Source organism: Octodon degus, unplaced genomic scaffold, assembly GCF_000260255.1.
Source record: "Octodon degus isolate 3935 unplaced genomic scaffold, OctDeg1.0 scaffold00006, whole genome shotgun sequence".
In the NCBI taxonomy this organism is placed as follows: domain Eukaryota; kingdom Metazoa; phylum Chordata; class Mammalia; order Rodentia; family Octodontidae; genus Octodon; species Octodon degus.
The window spans coordinates 6,762,982-6,772,496 of NW_004524582.1; positions in this window are offsets into that span (position 1 = coordinate 6,762,982).

Below are 9,515 nucleotides of genomic sequence, written 5' to 3' on the forward strand. Positions count from 1 at the left end.
GTTGTTTCTGATTCTTTTGTTTGCTAGGATACTTAGATTTCCCATTTTCAGATGTATATGGAGAGATAAATTTTCTTTAATGCATTTCATAACTCATACTGTATTATAATGTATTTTTATACCAGGGTAGAAGATTTGCACTTCATGGCCTCCCTTTGGCTTATAAACTATTTATAAGAATATTGTTTTATTTTCAACATTCTTAGACTGTTTCTGTTTGATTATAGGTCTCTAGCTTATATCTCGTTGAGGTAGACTCTTTCACTTCACATGAAATATTATTAAATATATGAAAAGTCAAACATATTCAAACAGCAAAATGATTCATGTATACTTATAATGGATAGTAGTTTAATACTTATTCTATGAAGCTTAGCCTAATCAAATTTGTGAATCATACTCTTGTATCTAAATTCTATTCATTTCAATATTCATACTGGGGATTAAAATCAGGACCTGTTCTCTGAGTTACTTCCTTAGCCTTTTTCTCTTTTTTCAAATTCTACATTGATATAGGTCTTTAGGATGTTCAGGTAGGACTCGAATTTTCAGCCCTCTTGGTTCAGCCTCCAGACTGCATTAGGTCACTAGAACCAACTTTTTCCTTCTTTTTTTTTTTTGTGTGTGTGTGTGGTCAGCTCAGCCCACCCTGGGGGCGGGGCTGGTGTGGCATGTGGTGCTGGAGATTGAACTCCTATCCCTGAATGATTGCCTAAACTTGTCTAAGTAGGCACTTTAATCTGCTGAGCTATCTCACTGGCCCCATGTTTCTAATTTTTACTGATGTCTTCCTTTTGTTTTCCCTTTTTTACTGAGGTAATTTTGCTCAAATTTCATGTAAGTATATTTTTTCTATTCATTTTTATGATACAACAGTATATTATTACTTTGAAATAGTACATTATGTGTATAAAATTTATATGCATGTAGTTAATGACATATGAATCTTTGTATAATGAAGAAATAGACCAAAACTAATTGTAGGAGATCTTGCCTATAATTCTAGTTTTCTAGGACACATTTTAGGAAACTAGTATTTTTTCTTTACTTTTTGTATTTTATATATTTTTACATATCTTTATGTTCTAATTTTCTGTTTCCTTATCTTAAAATATATCAATTGCAAGGAAATTTTATTCATTATGTGGGGGGTGGGAGGGTGTATGTGGTGTGAAAAATTTTGCTTTTTACTAGAATTATTTGGCTTACTTTTAGTGCTTAGTTATTGCTCCAATTGACTGAAAATTTATTAAAAAATTAATTGATTTGTACTTGTTTTATTCTGTTTTGCTTGTCCATGAGCTTTCTGGTTATGCATATATTTATTGAGATTTCTATGATCATTGTGAATATTAAAAAAAATTTTTTTTTGACTAGTAATTTCTTTCCGGGCATAGAGACCGTGCAATATTAACAATTTCATTCATAAGCCTTTCACTTTCATAAAAGCATTGCAATATATTTCAGTTTTTAAATATGTTTGAAGTCACACAAAGCATTACTATTGATACAAATTTAAATGGTCAATATTCACTTATATTAATTAATGTAATTGAATCCTGTATAGTGGTTTTCGTTTTCAAGCAACACAGTGCATCTTTCTGCCATTATTTTCTTCTATTTATCTGAAGAACATCCCCCCTCTCTACCAAGTGCTCTTACCTCTTTTATTAGGTAGCATTTCAGTTTTTGCTTGTCATTTAATAACTTAAATTTAATTTTCTTTGTTTTAAAGAGAGAAAGTAAAGATTAAAAAAAAAAACATAGTTTAAAAACAGGTTAGTAGGAGAGTTACCATAATTAATACATGCATATTATTGTCTTCATGGTAGCTATTCAAAGTACAAGATATAAGCATGATATCTTGTTCAAACAATATTAGCACAAAACTTTCTCTTCAAGGAACTAAAAGAAACTAGATGTATAACTATATGAACTATCATATGTGTACACATGTTTGTTTTCTTCCTTTTTCCTTTCCCCATCATAGTTTATCTTTTTTGAGTGGCTTCTTTCTAATTCACAATGCCTATTATATATTTTGGATTGCAGTTCCTCATTCGGTTTCTCACAGTAGTGAGACAGTATGATGATTACACATATGGGGGGGGGGTCTGATTTATTTCACTTATGAGTATGGTCCTGAGTTGTATTCATTTGCCTATGAAAGTCTTCAGTTTGCCCTTCTTTATGGTTGAGTAACTCTCCATTATGTAAAAACGTATCCTTTTAATTTATTCCTCAGTTGATGGGTGTTTAGGTTGCTTCTAAGATTGAGCTATTACAAATTGTGCTACTGTGAACAAGGGTGAATATATATCACTGTAGTATGATGTTGTATGATGTTTGTGTATCTTCTGGGAAGATAGACGAAAGGAAAACAGCTCAGCTGAATATGACCTTTAATCTTAACTTTTTAAAGGATATGAACACTAATTTTTACAGTGATTGCCCAGTCTGTACTCCTAACAGTGGAAAAAAGTTCTTTTTCTCCCACAACCCTGCCAACATTTGCTAATTTATTTTTTGGAACATTTGTGCAGATACATAACTCTGGCTACCAGTAATTTTCCTTTAAACTTAGAAATGTCACCCCCAATTTTTTTGGCTTCTAGGATTATTGTTAATAAATCAGTTACTAGTCTGGCTCTCTGTCATTTGTAGGAAATGTGTTGACTAAATCTTTGTTTTTGTCAAATGGAATGTATGACTTTGCTATGATTTGCCAAATTGTGTTTGACTTCATGTTTAATCCCTTGAGGAGAATTTGTCAAAGACACAAACAATACTTCTCGACAAGTGTGTGTGCTGATTCACAATTTGTGATTAAAGTAAACACTGATGAAATCTGTACTGTGTGCAAGGTTCTACATTAAGTGTTTTACTTCGATAAGCTTGCATAATACTTGAGACAATCCTAAGGAAAGAAAAAACATTTCCTAGAAGGGAAATTGAAGCTTAAATAATTAACCTACTGATGAACATTTAGAATATAGATGCAAGAGTGAAATGAGCTTACTTACACTAAGACCTGTGTACACTAATGCAAGAAATGTAGTCCACGAGGCACTTGGGATATAAGGTCATATTTATAGGTTAACAGAATAACAATAGCTAGAAATATTAGAATTACGTGGGAAATTAGAAAAATGTACTTTTTAATGTTTTCCATGTGGCTTTGAATTTTGGTTCTTGCACTAACAGGCACCATGGGCTTTTTGTGATTGAAAACAAACAAAACAATTTGGCTCCAAAGCCTCATTTCTAAATGAAAATGTTGTTTAAGTGATCCTTATTTCTTCTGGTTTGGAAAGTCTGTGAAAATAATGCCCTTTTATACAAACTTCCCTGTTACATAAAAATGCAGACTGCATACCTAGAATCGATGGTGCACACCCATCTCATGATGCTCTGGAGTTGTGAGAAAAGACTGTTCGAGCATTATCTTATTAAATGTACTCTTTCCAGATTCTTGAACACCTTTGTTGATCTTTTCAGAAATCTATCCAGCTTTTTATATTTTGTTAGAAATGAAGCGCCTAAAATTGAACACATTTCTGTAGTGCAATACCACTAAATTGGATAGTAAGGGTCTATTACCTTGCAGGTTCATGATATAATGCCTTTATATTATCACCTGAAACCACAAAAGTCTCATATAGTGCCTTTTAATCTTGTGTATAATTCTAAGCACATTGATACAAAACATTCATTACATTTCCTTTTACACTTTAAAAATTTATCTGTTAATTATAACATGCACTTAAATACAATTATACTTTTTGGCAATATCTTTCTTGCTTCTTATGGCAATGTTTGTGCTGATGTTTTTTTCTCCATCGTTGACAGCAGTTTTGTTAGTGTTGTTTTTCTAGTTTTGCATTTTTCTGAGGTGAGTTAACCAATTTGTCTTGAAGTGGTGCCAAAGAATTCTTACTTCAACCAATTGTAGCTTTTAGACTAGCGATGTAGCGGCTTTATTTATCTTCTAGAATGTAGCAGTAGTGAAAAGCAACAACAGAATGGGAAGAACCCAAGAGGATACGGGTGCTTGTGCTGCCACGCTTCTCAGAATTCAGTCATGTCTTTAGTTTTCTTGTGAGAAGTGCTAAAAAGGAGCATGAACAGAATGAAATTATGCATGATTGTAGGTGAAAGCCAAACAATTCATCTTCTACTGAGAAGTATGTAAATAATACCTTTCGATTTTGCATTGGAGTTGATAAAGATTTAGAGCTCAAAAAGGTTTCATTATCTCTTCGTTTTATGTGACAACCTTCCATGTTTTCCAAATGAATAAATTTGGACTTGGAGCTCATGCCTTTAAAATTCCTTGAGTGCTTTAGTTTCTCTCATAAAGAATAATTTTGACATTTAATACCTTAATATATGACTTTTGCAATGTATTAACATTTGTTACCCTCCTTAAAATAATAAAAAGAGGGCAGGAGGGATTATGCAACAGTCTAGTGTCTGCCTGGCAAGCACAAGGACTTGGGTTTGACCCTTGTAATCCCAGCACTAGGGAGCCTGAAACAGGAGGATTGCTAGGAATCCAAGCTGCTTAGCGAGACCCTACACCAGATACATAAATTTAAAAAATAATAAAATAAAATAATAAGAGGAAGAGAAAAAAACCCTAAAAATTTATATAGAATAGTTTCAATTAGAAAACTAATGGGTAACCAATGCCTGATTCTATGTTTTGCCCATGGGAATAATAAAAAGTATGTATTTACTATTAGTTATTAGACGTAGAGAAGTTCGTTATTTGGCAATATTAGAAACTTACTCACTTTGATGAAAGAATACATTTATAAGAGTGGACAGCCAAATGGCCTGGGAGAGCCCTGTTTACTGCTGCAGCAAGTGGATAGTCGTTCTGTGACTCAGGTTGTAGCTAAGGCTGAGCCAATGAGAGTTCATTTGACCATAAACTTTAAGTGCTCCGTGTCTCAGAGCCAGCCTAGCTAATCACAGAGTGCAGTACTCTGACAGTGGAAATCAAGTGTCAGAAATAACAGCCAGGAGAACTTTAAAAACTGGTGTCAGTGCATAAATTAGTATCTTGAAGGAAAGGCTGTTTTCCTAAAGAAAAAGAGTTAATTAAAGAAACAGCAGTTTTCAAAAAGAACACTAAAACAACATATGTAGAACTTTCCCTTATTCAATTACTTGGTGAAGATATTGTAGGGGGATAAATTCACAGTGATATTAAACTTAGCTGTGTTCAGCAAGTCTCTAGTTAATACCCTGTCAGTCAATTGGAAGCTGTAACAATGAAGATAAGAACAGTCGGCTTGTTCATTCCTCACCCTCAGCTCAATGCCACTAGAGACCTCCTTTGCCCATATCTTCTCTCCCCTGGGAAAGTGGTAGGCAGACAGACAGAACCTAGCCTACAATGTAGATCACTGCCCCCAAAGCCACGTGCTTGTGCCCCTCCCCTGAATACCAAGGTGATCACTTGCCTGAGTGCCTGGGAGAGATTTGTAGATGTGGAGATTTTGTAAGAGGTGAGTTCACAGAGTAAGAGATGCAAGTCCAAGTGGAAAGTTTTGATGAGTGAATGTTTTTGAAGGAAATCTTCAGAGGTACTTTTTTAATGAGAAGAATATATTTATTGGGGGAAATAAAGCTTTTGTCAAAGAGAGGGACAGAAAGGGGGCTTAAGCAGGTTGTCACCCTTCAGAGGTACTTAATAACAAACTTCTGTATTACTTTTGCGTGCTTGTTTTTTGTAGTTCTGTAGAATGAACCAAGAGTCTTGGCCCTAAGCTATGTAACCAACCCCTATTATTTTGTTTTGAGACAGTGTCTCTTTGAGTTGCTGTGTTCCCCAGTGTGGCCTTGTACTTACTGTCCTCCTGCCTCAGGCTCCCATGGTGCTGGGATGGTGTGGATGTGCAATCAGCACAGTATGGGCACTTTCTGGGGCCATGGCGAAGAACGAGATGGAACTTATGGCCATACATATGTGAGTCACACATGTGTAAGAAACTCATGAAAAAAATGATGTCCCACAAAGTGCTTTCCCCTTCATCAAAAATATTGAATTATCTGTCTTTTCAGAATGTGTGCTGAAATCTAAGATCTTCATAAAAAAGAAGAACTTGGGTTTGCCAACAAAATAATTCATGAGGGACTTTTGTCTGTTTGCACAAATCACATGATGCTTAGAGCAGGATGCCTGAGTGGGAAGAGTAAAGACAGTGACCCTTAGGAATCTTTCTACCTTTTGTGGAATTTAGAACTTGTCCATTATGGATTGTACTTTGCTTCTCAAGAAACTTTAGATCCTCAAGAAGCAAAAGGAAAGATTGAATGAGTCGAAGATTTTTGGCTAAAGATCCAAAACAATTGAACTTAGGTGTACAGAGGAGATCCCCAGACCTGTAAACACTATCTGAATGTGACTGACATTTATTGTTTTTGCTTCTAAAATACTCTTAGGGGAAGAAATAATTTCATCATCTAACATTTCTGAAACTCACAATATGAATGATATCTAAGACATATCTCCAAAATGAGCAGATTCAAGAAAGTAACATAGCACTGAAAAAAGTTTAAAAGCAATTGTATAGAAATTATTCAGAACAAAGAGAGAACATGTCAAGTGACAAAGAGCTGACAGAAAGAATTTTATCTTAGGACACTTTTTTCCAATTCTTAGGAAACATTATTTATAAATTGGAGACTGGGAGGATGCAAGGAGAATAGAAATTTGATCCCATCCTGAGCAGTTTAGGGACTTTGAGACCTACATCTCATTTTTTAAAAAATGGTGTAGATTTGGCTCAGTATTAAGTACTATGTTCTCTCCCCAGTAATGAAGAGAAGAGGAGAAAGAGAAAGAGAAAGAGAAAGAGAAAGAGAAAGAGATAAAGAGATAAAGAGAAAGAGAGGAGGGAAGGGAAGGGGTGAAAAAGGAAGGGGAGGGGAGGGAAGAGAAGAGAAGAGAAGAGAAGAGAAGAGAAGAGAAGAGAAGAGAAGAGAAGAGAAGAGTGGGTTAAAATATGATGTGTACTGGTGTCTTGTTTACTTATATTTTATTTCTGGGACAAAATACCTGACATCTAAAATGAAGGAAGGAAAGGTTTATTTAGCTCACAGGTAATGGAGGTTTCAGTCCATACTCATCTGGTTCCAAGGCAGAGTAGCACATGGCAGAGGGTAGCTTCTCTTGGGATAGAAGACAGCAAAGAGCAAAAGCCAAGGCAGGAGCAGCACCTGCAGCAGCTAGAAAGCCTCTCTGGCTCCCTCACTGTATGCAGATGTCTTCCTCTGCTGGTGTGGCACTCACAGCTATAATCCCAGCATTGGATCATGAATGAATCACGAACTCTAGGAACCACCCCAATGATTGTATGAGGCTTCTGGGGGACACCTAGACACAAACCATAACTACTGGTAAGAATAAAACATGTTTCAGAAGATCAAATGGATGCTACATCATATAGTATATAGAAAAAATGCAAAAAAAAATGTTGCCTTTAGCTAATATTTATTCTTGTTCATTTATTATTCTAGAAGTCATATAAATACACAGAGAACATTTGAGTTTGGCTCTGAATTAGAAATTACAAGTTTAAATCCATGTGATTTATTATTCATTGATTAGTGTGTTAGACTTGACAAATTACTATTATGATTCTGAAAGGAGTTGAAGCCTCGTGGTATAGGTGCATTTCATCTTTTGATGTTTCCTTTGGTACAAATATCCCAGTGGCCCATCAGACTGTGGAGCCCAAAGTTAAGGAGAGAAGATTTTACCCTGTCTTCAGTAGAGTCACTGAGGTTATAAGGAAAATGATGAAAAAGGGAAATGGTAAAATTTTGGAAATAATATTTTACCTCAGTGTTTGAAGCAAAGCATATATAGGAATAAGAATTTTCTGTACAAACAGTATGAGCAATTTCTTATAAGCCTTGGCAATTAAAGGAGTTACCTCTATGTAGAAAGGGATCATATCAGATTTAACAAATCATGTAAAACAAAGGGAGGTAGATCAACAGTCTGACCACCTTCCTGGCAAGTGCACAGACTCAGGTTTGGTACATGGAACCACATGCTGTGCTGGCCCTGAACACAGGGCACACTGTGCAGACCACTGAAACTAGACATGGTGGCATAAGCATGTTATCACAGAGCTGGAAGGCTGAGATAGGTGGATCACTATGAGTCAGAGCTGTGCAGAAAAACCCTGTACCAAATAAATAAATAAATAAATAAATAACAAAGTAATTAATAGCATATGATGTTTAGGAAAATCTTAGATCAAAAGCCAGAACCCTATAGTAATATACCATTACTATAACAGAACAAAAGAAAATATTTTTTAAAAAGATAGTATTCTAAAGTTTTTTTATACTTTGTAACTTATAGGAAGCAGTACCAATGAGAAAGGAGTTATAATTATATTTTTGTAATACATTACTAGAAATAATCTATTTATCCTTAAGTGGGCATGGAAAAACCTTGAAGAAAATTCTGTATTTATAAGGGCCCAGAGAGAGTGGAGTGTTGTCTTTGACTATGGAACAACCCTGTCACTTGTAAGAGGACTGAATGTTGGCTCCTTGGCCGTGTAACCTGTACCACCAGGTGGGTTTCTACAGCCTTGCTCCTTGCAGCCTTGAACAAAGGAAAGCCTTAACCAAAGCCTTGTCCACCCTCTTGCTCTTTTCCTTATTCTGGATAAGCGCTATTCTTTCAAACTGAGTGTGTACAAGCAGACACACACAGAAGAACTGAACTCGTGCTCTGTGTTTGACACCATGGGTAGTGAGAAACAACTGCTCTCTGAGGGACACTGCGTTTTGTTGTTGTTGTTGCAGTAAATTAGTGAAAAATTCCTCTTAGAAAGCTACAAACAATGTTAAAATGCAAGGCATTGGAAGTAACAATTAATTAATTATATAATGCTGGAAAGCAATCACATGTCATAGACTCCTAAATACTTGGGAAGGCTCTACTGATATAGACCTAAAATGGAATTATAAAGAACACTTAAGTCCTCCAGACAATCCCTTGACTGGAACACCATGGGCATCTTAAAACAGTTTTCAATATGTTGTTGGAATATATGAAATCATTATCTCATTGTCATCTCTTCCGATCACCCCACTAATGGTCATTGCCAAAACACAAAAGTAAAATAGAAAAAAATAAAATTCACAAAACAGGCAAAAGTATAGAAAACACAAAGACCAAATAAAATTCTATAAGAACAGTGAACGTGAAAAAATTAAATTCTTCCTTTAAAAACCAGTAGGTTATTAAATGGATCAATAATATTACTGAGTTGTTTTCTCCAAACAACTGTGAAAAAGAAAAAAAAATATATATATATATCATGTATAAAGTTAGAAGAAGAGTTAAATTAAGTAGAAGGAGTAAAACCTTATGGGCCAAATGTACATAATCAGGATGAAAAAGAAACATATGATATATGGTAAAAGTTAAGGCCAAATTATTAAAGAGAACAGAAAAGATTATTATTTGATGATTCAAA